Source organism: Perognathus longimembris, chromosome 15, assembly GCF_023159225.1.
Source record: "Perognathus longimembris pacificus isolate PPM17 chromosome 15, ASM2315922v1, whole genome shotgun sequence".
Taxonomy (NCBI): domain Eukaryota; kingdom Metazoa; phylum Chordata; class Mammalia; order Rodentia; family Heteromyidae; genus Perognathus; species Perognathus longimembris.
In genome coordinates, this window is record NC_063175.1 from 30,568,314 (window position 1) to 30,582,194 (window position 13,881).

General features: G+C 40.9%; 1 pseudogene; it reads right to left on the minus strand.

Moving 5' to 3' along the window:
* Positions 1 to 11,260: 11,260 nt before the first annotated feature.
* On the minus strand, positions 11,261 to 11,722 carry LOC125363916 (annotated as a pseudogene).
* Between the last annotated feature and the right edge of the window lie 2,159 nt (positions 11,723 to 13,881).

Genomic DNA, 13,881 nt, shown 5'->3' on the forward strand with positions numbered 1-13,881 from the left:
TTTTAAGTTGCAAAAGCACAGTATAGCAGTTTTTAAGTATATCTTCTATATTAATTTACAAGTATACAAATAGATGATCAATGTTCAGGAATAATAGCTACCACTTTAATGATGGTCTCATGGAGATCAACATTGGAACCTTAAGCAATGTCTATATTTTTGTTTTTATTTGTTTTTTGTTTTTGTTGCCAGTCCTGGGGCGTGGACTCAGGGCCTGAGTACTGTCCCTGGCTTTTTTTTTTCCTCAAGGCTCAAAGTGGCAGAGCACTACCCTTGAATGCAAAAGCTCAGGGACAGTGCCCAGGCCCTGAGTTCAAATCCCACATCTTACCAAAAAAAAAGATTTCAGAAAAAAAGGCTAGCGGTTTCAACTCTGATATATCTCTGTAATCTTATCTGAGTGTATGGGAAACAGTGTGTACTGGTATTAGAATTAGGAAATTCAAAGGGAATACCAAAATTGAGAGACAAAGGGTAAAATACGAGAAACAACAACAAAAGCAATACTTGCAAAACTGTTTGGTGTAAGTGAACTGAACACCTCAGGGGGGGACAGGGGGAGGGGGGAGGGGGATACGAGGGACAAGGTAACAAACAGTACGAGAAATGTATCCAATGCCTAACGTGTGATACTGTAACCTCTCTGTACATCAGTTTTATAATAAAAATTTTAAAAAAATAAAATATCCTTTCTTATCCCCCCCCCAAAAAAAAGGCTAGCGGGCTGGGAATATGGCCTAGTGGCAAGAGTGCTTGCCTCATATACATGAAGCCCTGGGTTCGATTCCCCAGTACCACATATATACAAAATGGCCAGAAGTGGCGCTGTGGCTCAAGGGGCCAAGTGGTAGCCTTGAGCAAAAAGAAGCCAGGGACAGTGCTCAGGCCCTGAGTCCAAGCCCAGCACTGGCCAAAAAAGAAAAAAAGGCTAGCACTCTACCTCTTGAGCCATAGCACCTTTTCCAGCTTTTTTCTATATATCCGGTGCTGAGGAATCGAACCGAGGGCTTCATGTATACGAGGCAAGCACTTTACCACTCGGCCATATTCCCAGCCCCTATATTTTTGTTTTTAATAAATAATGTGTTTGTGTTGCTAAGGATGTAGCTTAATGGAAGAACACTGTGTGTTCTTTATATAGTTAATAATTAATTTAGAGAGCTTGGGGATGTAACTCAGCATTAAAGTATGTTCAGTCACTGGAAATGTACCAAGCCCTGAGGTTCACCAGAGACCTAGAAAAAAAAAAATCCAAGCCATGCCCCAGTGACTCACACCTATAATCCTAGCTACTCAGGAAGCTGAGCTCTGAGGATCAAGGTTAGAAGCTATCCTGGGCAGAAAAGTCCATGAGACTCTTAATCTCCAATTAACCACCAGAAAACCAGAAGTGGCCTGAGTTCAAGCCCCACGACTGTTTTTGGTTTTTTTCATTTAAGGCTGGATTAATTATGAGATTTCTGAACTTTTTTTTTTTTAGGTTGTAGGGCTTGAACTCAGTGTATGGGCACCATCCCTGAGCTCTTTTGCTCATGGCTGGTACTCTATCCCTTGAGCCACAGTCCCACCTCCAGCTATTTGCTGGTTAATTGAATGGACTTATCCACCTAATTAGCTAGATCTACAAGTATGAGCTTCAGACATTCAACCTAAATCATTTTTTAGAAGGACTGCTCAAGAAATTTGTATAGACAGGGATTAAATATATTTATGTTTGGCTATAAATACAGTTTATCTTGTCAATTTATTGATAAAGATAGCTTCAGGCTCAGAGAGCTCAAAGATAAGGTAACTTTCCTTTTTCCTTGTCTCACTCAAATATCTTATTTTTTGTCTACATTTTTCAGATCCTCATTATACATTTTTGTTTATTTAGTCCACTTAGCCTATCATTTAACCTTAGCATAGTCTGAGTTGAAACTACTTCTTCAGACACTTAAATTTATTTTAAGACTGTTCCCTTCTATGAACCCTGCAGCCACCAAAATTACTAGTTGTCATTTTCCAACTTAAGTGTTCACCTGACATGCTTCCTAGCCCAGATCCCACACCTGTCTCCATCCAGCTGTGACAAGGCAAATGTGTGCCTTTGCTTCCAAAAGGACATCTCTTCTCTGCAGCAGGAATCTTTCACTGATGATTAGAGGCTTTCTAACTTCCTTGTATTACTCCATACACTGGTAACCAATTGCAGTGAAAATATGAGCCTGACTCCTGAGCAACATAAAGGGATGTTACCCCTTGGGGTTAGGAAAAATATAGCAGACCACCCCACTTGGTGTTCCAGTCTACCTCTGGGGAGAGTGGTAGAGCCTTCTTCTGTACGGAGGTAAAATCCCTTGATGAAATCTGTATCTCTTGTGTATCCATTTTCTGACACTGAGGGTCATTGTGTTTCCAACAGTACTGCCAAAACAAACAAAGAAGTAAAGAAACAAACTTATACCCAGTCTTGTTTTCTTTCCTACCCAGTTCAATGCATGTCATGTTTTCTTCCTGCAAGTCATGATGGCATAGATCTGTAATCCCAGGATGCAGACCAAGAGGATTATGAGTTCCAGGCTACCCTGGGCTACATAGTGAGATTTTTGTCTCAAAACAAAACAACTATAAAAGGAAATTAAATGATAGCAAAGAAAATTCCTTCCTGTGTCATTTGTTGATTTGTACACTTTATGTGCAATTTATATCAGTGGTCTGTGTAACTTTTCTATATATTATATATGCTTTCTTCCAACTAGATTCCCGTACAGTGACTCAGTGAAAGCACTAGCTCTCCTATCTTTCTTGGAACTCAGTCTGGCTTGGCCGTTCCTGTTATGAACTGCCACAGCATCTGTTCATGAGTATACCTGGCAGGTTCCTGCTTCTACCAGTTAGATCTACACTTGCTAACCTGATTACTTACTGCTGTTTTCACAACAGCTATTTGTCTTACATATTTTCTTCCACTTCATATTTTGTCTCCAAATCAGAAAAGGTAAATGGAAGGGAAGTTAAAGAATCTTTATTCAGGACTGGGGATATGGCCTAGTGGCAAGAGTGCTTGCCTTGTATACATGAGCTGGCCAGAAGTGTCGCTGTGGCTCAAGTGGTAGAGTGCTGGCCTTGAGCAAAAAGAAGCCAGGGACGGTGCTCAGGCCCTGAGTCCAAGCCCCAGGACTGGCCAAAAAAAAAAAAAAAAAAAAAAGAATCTCTATTCAATTAAGATAGGATTGTATTTCATATCCTTATGATAAGATACATAGATATATATAATATTTACATATGAATGTAATATGGTGGTAATACCACCATAATACCACAAGGTACTAAAGGTTCTTGGTCTTTTCTGCCAGTCCTGGGACTTGGACTCAGGGCCTGAGCACTGTCCCTGGCTTCATTTTGCTCAAGGCTAACACTCTGCCACTTGAGCCACAGTGCCACTTCTGGCTGTTTTCTGTATGTGCAGTGACTGGAGATTTGAACTAAGGGCTTCATGTATTCGAGGCAAGCACTTTTGCCACTAGGCCATATCCCCAGCCCAGGTTCTTGGTCTTGTCAAAAAAATGTCTCCCATACAGAGAAATTTAGCAACATACTGGATTACTAGAACAAGTGACCATATACTCTCAAGCCACAGAAAATGGGCAGGCTTGGTAGTAATTAGCTGTCTTTAGAATTGAGTTTATTTGGATTAGGCTATGTGTCATAAGCAACTCCTATGCCTTGAGTAGGGGAGTTTTTTTTTTTTTTTTTTTTTACCCTAGAATGGTCCAAGTAGGATGTTACAAGGGGGTGGGGATTTTGCTTAAACAAAATATTAATCATCTGTTAATTAGTCTGAAGGTCACTTAACTTAGTGTTCAATTTTGCCCTGAGACTCTCCATTCTTTGCAGGGTCTGGTCCAAGAGGATACACCCAAACATTAGGAGTTGTTCTTTTGAGGTGCACAGTCTCAGACGTGGTTTCAACTGTCTTAAGCCTATGGTGGTTTTTTGTTGTTGTTTTGGCGGGGGTTGTTTTTTTGTTTGTTTGCTTTGTTTTTGGCCAGTCCAGGGGCTTGAACTCAGGGCCTGAGCACTATGCATGGCTTCTTGAGCCACAGTGCCAATTCTGGCTTTTTCTTTTTATGTGGTGCTGAGGAATTGAACCCAGGGCTTCATGCATGGTAGGCAAGCACTCTACCACCACGCCACATTCCTGGCCCCAAGCCTATTATTTTTGACCAAGTGTTTCCTAACTGCCCATTTAAATCCTGTATCTCTGGTACACACATGTCATCCAGGCAGGACTGTGAAACTATACTCTCAAGATATCACAGTTGTGAGTGTGAGGCCATTCAGGGCAATATAATTAATGAGTTCAAGATCAGCTTGGACTGTATAAAGAGATTGGTTCAAACAACAATAACAACAACAAAATGAATACCCGCCCCTGACATATAACTAATATAAGCTAAAATTTTTAAAAAAGAGATGTGTCAAAAACAAACCAAAATAAATAAAATATTTTAAAATAGAAATCCTAGGGTACAAGTGGTAGAGTTCTCACTTAGCAAGTTGGGAGCTTTGATTCCAAACTGCTGGTGTGGAAACACAACCCTCTGGTGTCATAAATGAATATACACACGAGAGATATAGGAGATTTTGTCAAGATATTTTACTTCTGTACAGACTGCTACACTACCATCACTCTCCACAGAGCTATGTAGGCACACCCAGCACAGTGGTCTGCTTGGTTTTTATCCTAACCCAAGGGGGGATATTTTCTCTTCTCTTTGTTGCTAACAAAGGAATCAGACGCACTATTTCTTTAAATTGGTTACCAGGGTGATGGGTTAATACAAGGAAATTAGAAAGCACTTTAACCATCAGTGAAGGCTTCTACAGGGGTGAGGGAAGGCTGTCCTTTTGGAGGCAAAGGCCCATATTCTTCTCATGATGGCTGACTCGTAATGGGGCTGGGAATGGAGCTGATGACAGCTATGGTTGGGAGTGGAAAGTTTCCACCAGGGGATGGGGTCCTATTCTTTAACTCTGTTGGAGAGGATCATAACCTTGACAAGACTGGCTGGTTGCAAACAATACAGATGATAATTACAATTGAAGCCAAGAAGTAAATAATCCTAGGGAATATCAGTATCAGGATATATCTGTGTATACTGGGGTCTGGTTACAAGATGGAGACATTTTAGTTTAACAGAAATGATTCTAGAACTGCATGCATGCATGCATATATACATACATACCTTAAACAGAAAACTGTTTAGTTAATAAGCACATTTAATACAGCTGAAGGATATATACTGTGCACATATCAAATGATTTAAAAATGGAATTAGGGGGGCTGGGGATATAGCCTAGTGGCAAGAGTGCCTGCCTCGGATACACGAGGCCCTAGGTTCGATTCCCCAGCACCACATATACAGAAAACGGCCAGAAGCGGCGCTGTGGCTCAAGTGGCAGAGTGCTAGCCTTGAGCGGGAAGAAGCCAGGGACAGTGCTCAGGCCAAGGCCCAGGACTGGCCAAAAAAAAAAAAAAAAAAAACAATAAAAATGGAATTAGGGGGCTGGGGATATGGCCTAGTGGCAAGAGTGCTTGCTTCCTATACATGAAGCCCTGGGTTCGATTCCTCAGCACCACATATATAGAAAATGGCCAGAAGTGGCGCTGTGGCTCAAGTGGCAGAGTGCTAGCCTTGAGCAAAAAGAAGCCAGGGACAGTGCTCAGGCCCTGAGTCCAAGCCCAGGACTGGCAAAAAAAATAAAAAATAAAAAAATAAAAATGGAATTAGGAAAGTAACCAAGGAAGTGAAAGACTTATGTACTGAAAACTACAAAATATTGATGAAAGAAGTCAGAGTCAAATATTGGAAAAACATCTAGTGTTTATGGATTGGAGGATTAAATTTTATGAAGATGTCATTGTTATCATAAACAATTATCAGATTCAGTGCCACTTATATTGAATTTCCAATGACTTTTTATGTAGCAGTGGGAAAAGATGACCCAAAAATCCATAAGGAATTACAAGGGACCCCAAGTAACCTAAAAAATCTTGAAAGAGAAAGTTGACGTTGAACTCATTGTTAGGAAAGTGGAGGAGAATGGAAGAGGAATAGGCCCGACTCAATCATCAACAGGCAAGAATTGTTTATTGCCAGTAAGAGGCACAGACCTTCCCACAAGTTTGGAGGTTGTGCCAGGGATTGGACTTTGGGGTGGGCTTATATAGGGCTTAACAAGGAAGCAGAAAATAAAAAGTGGGGTATAGTCTCTTGTGGGCTCAGGGCAGTGTCCTGGGCCAAGGCCAAGCCCAGATTGGAATAACCTGCCAGCAGACAGGCATGTGGTTAAGCCTGCTGGTGTGTACCTGGTGTCTTACTTGACCTGGGGGACAAAGGCAGGAATCAACCCTTCACTCAAACTTATTCATGCTTCCTGATTTCAGAGCTATGGTAATCAAAACAGTGTTGTATGTTATTCAGCCATACAAAAATCAAACAATACTATATACTACAAAATATACAAGCTAAGACTTTGACTTTTACTCAAATTGAGATGGAAAGTTGTAGGAAAAGTTCAAACAACATTGTCTAACATTTATTTATTTACTTACTTACCTACTTATTTATTTATTTTGCTGGTCCTGGGGCTTGAACTTAGGGCCTGTGTACTGTCCCTGAGCCTCTGTGCTCAAGGCTAGCACTCTACTACGTGAGCCACAGTGCCACTTCCAGATTTTTTCCCCCTTCATTTTTTGTTTGTTTCTTTTTTTTTTTTTTGCCAGTCCTGGGGCTTGAACTTAGGGCCTGAGCACTGTCCCTGGCTTCCTTTTGCTTAAGGCTAGCACGCTACCACTTAAGCCACAGCCCCACTTTTGGCTTTTTTTCTGTTTATGTGGTGCTGGGGAATTGAACCCAGGGCTTCATGTATACGAGGCAAGCACTCTTGCCACTAGGCCATATCCCCCGCCCCCCCTTCATTTTTTTCCCCTTTATTGTCAAAGTGAAGTATAGACGGATTTACAGTTTCATATGTAAGGCAGTTCAACTTGTTACCTCCTCTCTCATTTCTCTCCCTCCCCCCTCCCCCTACTTCTAGATTTATGAGTAGTTTATTGGAGCTATGAGTCTCAAAGACTTTTCTGCCCAGGCTGATTGAACCACTATCCTCATATCTCAGCTTCCTGAGTAGCTAGGATTATAGGTGTGATCCACTGACACCTAGCTTGTCTAATACACACACACACACACACACACACTCACACACACACACATATTTTTGCCAGTCCTAGGGCTTGAACTCAGGACCTGAGCACTGTTCCTGGCTTCTTTTTGCTCAAGGCTAGCACTCTGCCAACTTGAGCCACAGTGCCACTTCTGGCCTTTTCTGTATATGTGGTGCTGAGAAATCAAACCTAGGGCTTCATGTATGCAAGGCAAGCACTTTTGCCACTAGGCCATATTCCAAGCCCATCTAACATATTTTAATTAAAAACAAAAACACTCTAGCTGCCAGGATGGAAAACAAGCAGAGGTGACACTGACAAAGGTGTAAGGAGTGAGAGCAATTACTGGTGACACAAGCCTGGGGCACGAAGAAGGTCAAGGACTGAGCTCAGAGTGTTCCAAATGTTCTATGTATGGTGAATTGAGGAGAAATGAGACAAAAAGTTGCCCAAAGAAGGGCCCTTCCCATAAGAGGAAACCAGTACATACAGAACCTTGGGAAGAGTACATTTGAATAGTCAATTGCTGAATTTCACTAACATCATATAAGATGATACCTGAGAATTGTTGGAATTAACAGAATCATCCTTGTGCCTTTTCTTTTAAGGAGGAATAACAGACTTCATAATAACTTTAAAGTATCATTTTCTAATATACAAGACAATCTATATCCTTTATCTAAATTTCCTGTCTGCCTGTTCTTACTAGATGAAAGTTTTATGAGGGAGAGGATTTGTCTATTTTGCTAATTAAGGAAACACTGAATAGAACTGTGTCTGGTCATAGGAGTTCAATAATGAATGGTTTGCATATCCATTGTGATGATGTTTCACATCTAGGAATATGTTTTTTTTTTTCAATGTGTCCTTAAAGTGATTAGCATGTGATTTAGCCAAGTCCTGGAATACTCTGATAGCTTTCCTTTGTTCATAGCCTGGCATTTTATGATGCAGCTCAACAAGTCTAGCCTGTTTGGTAGGTGTATCATGCAACAACTTCATGATTCCTATCTGGAACAATGAATTTTGCTGTGAATTGGAGAAAAAATTAATCTATAATCAGCTGGCTCCTCATACGTGAGCATAGATAGGTGCTGCCTCTCCAACAGTGCAATTTCTTACCTCAAAGGAAATGAACATAAAAAGGGGCATCAGACACCATCATATTGGGAAGTTACTTTGATAATTTCTAAATTTTCAGATTTTGAAACTAGTAGAAAAGATTTTGAGCTCATCTGTGGTATCAATGAGCTCTGAGAATGTCACTAAATCACTTAACCTTCACCTTCTTTATCTGCAACATAAAACTAATTAAGACCTCTATTGTGGGGCCATTCTAAAGATTAGAGGTATATGTTATATAAACTTTTTTTTCCCAGTCATGGCGCCTGAACTCAGGGCCTGGGCTGTCTCTGAGCTTCTTTTGCTCAAGGCTAATGCTCTAGTGCTTGAGTCACAGTGCCACTTTTGGCTTTTTCTGTTCATATGGTACTGAGGAATCGAACCCAGGGCTTCATGCATGCTAGGCAAGCACTCAACCACTAAGCCACATTCCCAGCCCTATATATATTTTTTCACTTCATAAACTCATACTTATTTAAGAGCAAGTAGGGGCTGGGAATATGGCCTAGTGGCAAGAGTGTTTGCCTGGTATACATGAAACCCTGGATTCTATTCCCCAGCATCATACATATGGAAAACAGCCAGAGGTGTCTCTGTGGCTCAAGTGGCAGAGTGCTAGCCTTGAGCAAAAAGAAGCCAGGGCCAGTGCTCAGACCCTGAGTCCAAGGCTCAGGACTGGCAAAAAAAAAAAAAAAAAAAAAAAAAAAAGGAACAAGTAGGAGTATAAAGAAGCCTCCCTCCCTCTGCCGGTCTTAATTATAGCCCAGTATGACTCTGAGAACTCACAATCCTCTTGTACATCTCAGCCTCAAAAGTACTAGAGATTATAGATATGTGCCATTACACCCAGCTAAGAACTTACTTTTTTTTTTTTTTTTGCCAGTCCTGGGGCTTGAACACAGGGCTTGAGCACTGTCCCTAGCTTCTTTTTGCTCAAGGCTAGCCTCTGCCAACTTGAGCCACAGCGCCACTTCTGGCCTTTTCTATATATGCGGTGCTGAGGAATCGAACCCAGGGCTTCATGTGTAAGAGGCAATCACTCTTGCCACTAGGCCATATTCCCAGGAAAACACCATACAGTGAAAAATACAAATACTACAGTGTGCATTTGTCTTTTAGTATCTGACTTATGCCATGTAGTTCATTTTTCAAGGTCCATTCATGTTGTAGATAATTGTATTTCTAAATTACATTTTTCTGAGACTGAAATTTTGTAATGCATAATATTTTATACAATGAAACTGTTGCAATATTATGACCACTCAATTGATGTTCATTTTTTACAAGTTTGAAAAAGTACTAGCTATTTTTTTTTTGCCAGTCCGGGGACTTGAACTCAGGGCCTGGGCTCTGTCCCTGATCCTCTCTGTGCTCAAGGCTAGTGCTCTACCACTTGAGCCACAGAACCACTTCTGGCTTTTCCTGTTTATGTGGTACTGAGTAATCAAACCTAGGGCTTCATGCATGCTAGGTGAGCACTCTACCACTAAGCCACATTCCCAGTTGCTAAAGATGTGACTTTTGACAGGCTTCAGCTTTAAGTCACTTTAAAATTTCCATTTCACTTTCATAAAACCAATACTTCATACTGTTATATATAGGATCAGATTCTCTCATTTTTTTTTTGTTTGATGGTACTAAGGTTTGAACCAGGAGCCTTGTACTTGCCAGGCAGGTGCTCAGTGACTGAGCCACACCTCCAGCCAATACATTTACTCTTTCTCTAAGGTCTTTAGCTTAGCCTTATTTGGTAGGTAACCATTAGGGTCTCACTTCTTGCCTGCACTTTTGTGCAGTATGTCCATTTTAAGCTTCCACAAAGGTAGAATAACAGATTTGCACTGACCTCCTCCAACTCTTAGTTAAGGGGGTCCCACAAATTTTTGTGTGCCTAACCTCAAATTCTGATCCCAACAATCTCAGCCTCTACATAGCTTGGATTACAAGTGTGAGTCATTGGTGCCCAGCAAGGGCAGGCATTTTCTATGCCTCCTATTTCATAACCTACCCCCCACCCCCACCCCGAGCATTGGGGATTTGACTCAAAGTTTTGACCATGTTAGGCAAGCCTTCTACCACAGAGGTACGGTGCCCAGGCGCACTTTTTTTCTCTTAAAAACTTTTCTTTGATTTCTAGGAATTCATAAATGAACCTCTCCTCTTTCTCTTTATAGTCTGTGATGGGTTCATTAGTTTCCTCCATCCTCTCCTGCAAATACTGCTTAACGAGTAGACATGGAGCCACAGCTACACAAATACTCCACCGTAAAGGATGTTTTGGAACCTTGGTGTAGCTGGCAGGCATTGCCATGGTAAGCATGGCATGTGCTGTCATGGCAACTGGGAACTTTTCAGTATGTTTACTATACTGTCAGATGAGCTCTAGGGAAACAAAATGATGTTCATTCCTTCTATGGCTGATTGGAAAATGATCCAGACCAAATGCCAGAAGGTGTACAGAGGAATACAATTTCTGTCGACTAAATGGTTTCTTAAATCATTGATAAAGATGAATAGATTTGCCTTCTAAAGGAACTGCTGCTGCTTCCTCCTCCTCTTCTTCTTCTTTTTTTTTAATAAGGTAATGAATCTCCTGATTTTATTTCTTGACGTAACTTCTCTTCTGGCATGACAGTTCCAACATACATAACACAGGCATAGTATACTGTTAGTGGGAGATCAGAATGAATTGGGGTGGGGGGCTGGGAAGATGGCCTAGTGGTAAAATGCTCGCCTCGCATACATGAAGCCCTGGGTTCGACTCCACAGCACCACATATATAGACAAAAGCCAGAAGTGGTGCTGTGGCTTAAGTGGTAGAGTGCTAGCCTTGAGCAAAAAGAAGCCAGGGACAGTGCTCAGGCCCTGAGTCCATGCCCCAGGACTGGTAACAAAAACAAAACAAAACAAACAAAAAAAAAGAGAATGAATTGGTGGGTTTGCATATGAAGAAGGCAGGCTGCATCAAACACTGTGTTGAGCGCTTCCTTACTGTACATACAGTGTTTTGAAACTTGGCCTGTGCTTAGGGTTGCTTAGTTGTGTTGTTGGATTGTTTCTTTTCAGGGTCCAGGTGGGTGCTTTCATATAAAATCTTGTTCTTAATTCCTTCTCGAGCAGTTCTCTCCTGGATCCTTTGCTTTGCACAGTTATACCTACAATGGAACCAGCATCCTCTACCAAGATAAATCCTCCTACTCCAACATCATATGATCTTCTATTTCTACTGGTGAACAAAAAAAATGTCCAAGTCCAGCCACAACAGATCCTAATGAACCATATAGTATTGAATCTCTAGCACAGGGAATATTCTCAACATCTAAAATTCCTAGGAGCCTGAAGGTCTTCCCCCTTCCCAGCTTTGTCCGGCTCCGGCGCGACGGCCATGCGGGTGGCTCGGCCTCCTCCTCTTCTTCTTAAGGAGTTCCATGTGGTTCCTGATGACAAAATCCCATTGGATAAAGCACTGTGCTCCCATCATTCATGGTGATGAATTCCTGGCTTGGGTGGCTGTATAATTTTTTTCCTTTCCATTATAAGACACTTGGCAACAGATAAATGCAGCCACTACTTTTGAGGGCATTGTACCTAAACTTTGGACTTTAATGGCTCCTTAACTTTCTGACAGTGAGCAGCTTTTGGTGGTTCCTAGGATGTCCTGTGCAGCAGCTGAGACAGGCTGTTAGGTCCATTTTATTTTGAAGGATGCTGCTGCATTTCTGCTTGGATGACATTTCTAAGTTAATCATCTCTCAAACTGCAAAACTCAAAAGTCACATCAACATTCCACAGGACAGCAATAATGGTTCCATTAAACTAGACTTAATACTTGGACTTAAAATACATGCGAAATATGTTGTGTACAGTCAGTGGACTTTAAAAAGTAATGCCAATACTGACATGCTACAAAGTTGTATTACATGAATAAATTTATGGATCATGAAAATTAGGTTCTATTTTTCACCAAACATACCTATAACACTGCATAGTCACTGTCTATACAAGCAACTCAGAAACTACTCAATACTAGGTAAGTGGAAACTGCTAATATGTAACCTTTAGTGGCTTTCATGGAAGTTCCATCAATGGTTCATTGTTTTTAATAGTAAGAAGTATTGCATGACACAATGTACCACAGCATTGTTTATCCATTCAACTTGTAAAGGGTATTTGGGCAGTTTCCAGTTAATGATGACTGCGAACAGCCTAGCTATAGAGCCTTCTGTGTAAATACAAATTTTCATTAGTCTAGGGTAAATATACAGGACCAGGATGGCTGGATCATCACGTAGGTGTGTTTACTTTTTTAGAGATTACCAAGTTGTTTTCCATACTGGGAGAAGTATTTTGTATTCCCATCAGCAAGGTCTGGAAGTTTGAAAGTTCAGTTGTTCTATACCCTGACATATTCAGTTTGTTTATATCTAAAAAGTTCCTGGTAGGATTCCCATTGACAAATGGACATGTTTATTAGGTTTCCCAGTCCATAGCAAACTATATGTTTCATAGAATTTTAAAATTTTCAGTATAAACATCTTGAACACTTTGCTAGAATTGTACACAAATACTGCATTTTGGGGGAGCTATATTGCAAACAGAATTTTAATTTTAGCTTTGAATAGATCCTGTCAGGAAAAAAAATGCTGGGCTTTTGTGTTGATATTATATTCTGTACAATGCTAAAACATCCTTGGGATTTTCTATGTAGACAGCCATAGAAAATTTCCTTCTAATTTCCATATACATATATATTGCCAGTCCTGGGGCTTGAAGTCAGGGTCTGGGCACTGTCTGAGCTTCTTTTGCTCAAGGCTAGCACTCTGCCACTTGAGCCACAAATAAACTTCTGGCTTTTTCTGTGTATGTGGTAGTGAGGAATTGAACCCAGGGCTTCATGCATGCTAGGCAAACACTCTATCACTAAGCCACATTCCCAGCCCCTTCATATATTTTTTATTACTTTGCTGGTACTGCGGTTTGAACTCAGCGCCTAGGTGCATTTTTTTTTTCAAGGCTAGTGCTCTACCACTTGAGCTACACCTCCATTTCCCTCTTTTTGGTGGTTAATCAGGTATTATAGACTTTGCTTCCTGGGATGGCTTTGAACTGTACAGGTGTGAACCACCAGTGATTGGCCATATTATTTTAAAAATATTTCTGGCCTTATTTTGCTTGAAGTTTCTGTAGTTTTAATATTGCAGTGAAGGAAGATACCTAGCCTTATATGAGTGTCAGAGGGAGAACATGTCTTTTTAACCTTAAATGCTTTAAGTATGATGTTAACTACAGTTGATGGACAATTTTTTTCCAATTACAAATGATTCACTTAAAAAAGAACTTTTTTTTTGAGACAGGTCTGATTGCATTGCCTAGCATGGGAACTCTGTGTTGCCTAGAAAGTTTCACTCTTCCTGCATCAGTCTTCCAAGTGCTGGGATTACAAGCGTGTACCCTAACATTGGTTAACTTTGTGTGAGTGTGTGTGTGTGTGTGTGTGTGTGTGTGCTGGAACTGGCACTTGAACTTAAGCGCTCTGCTCTTACCTC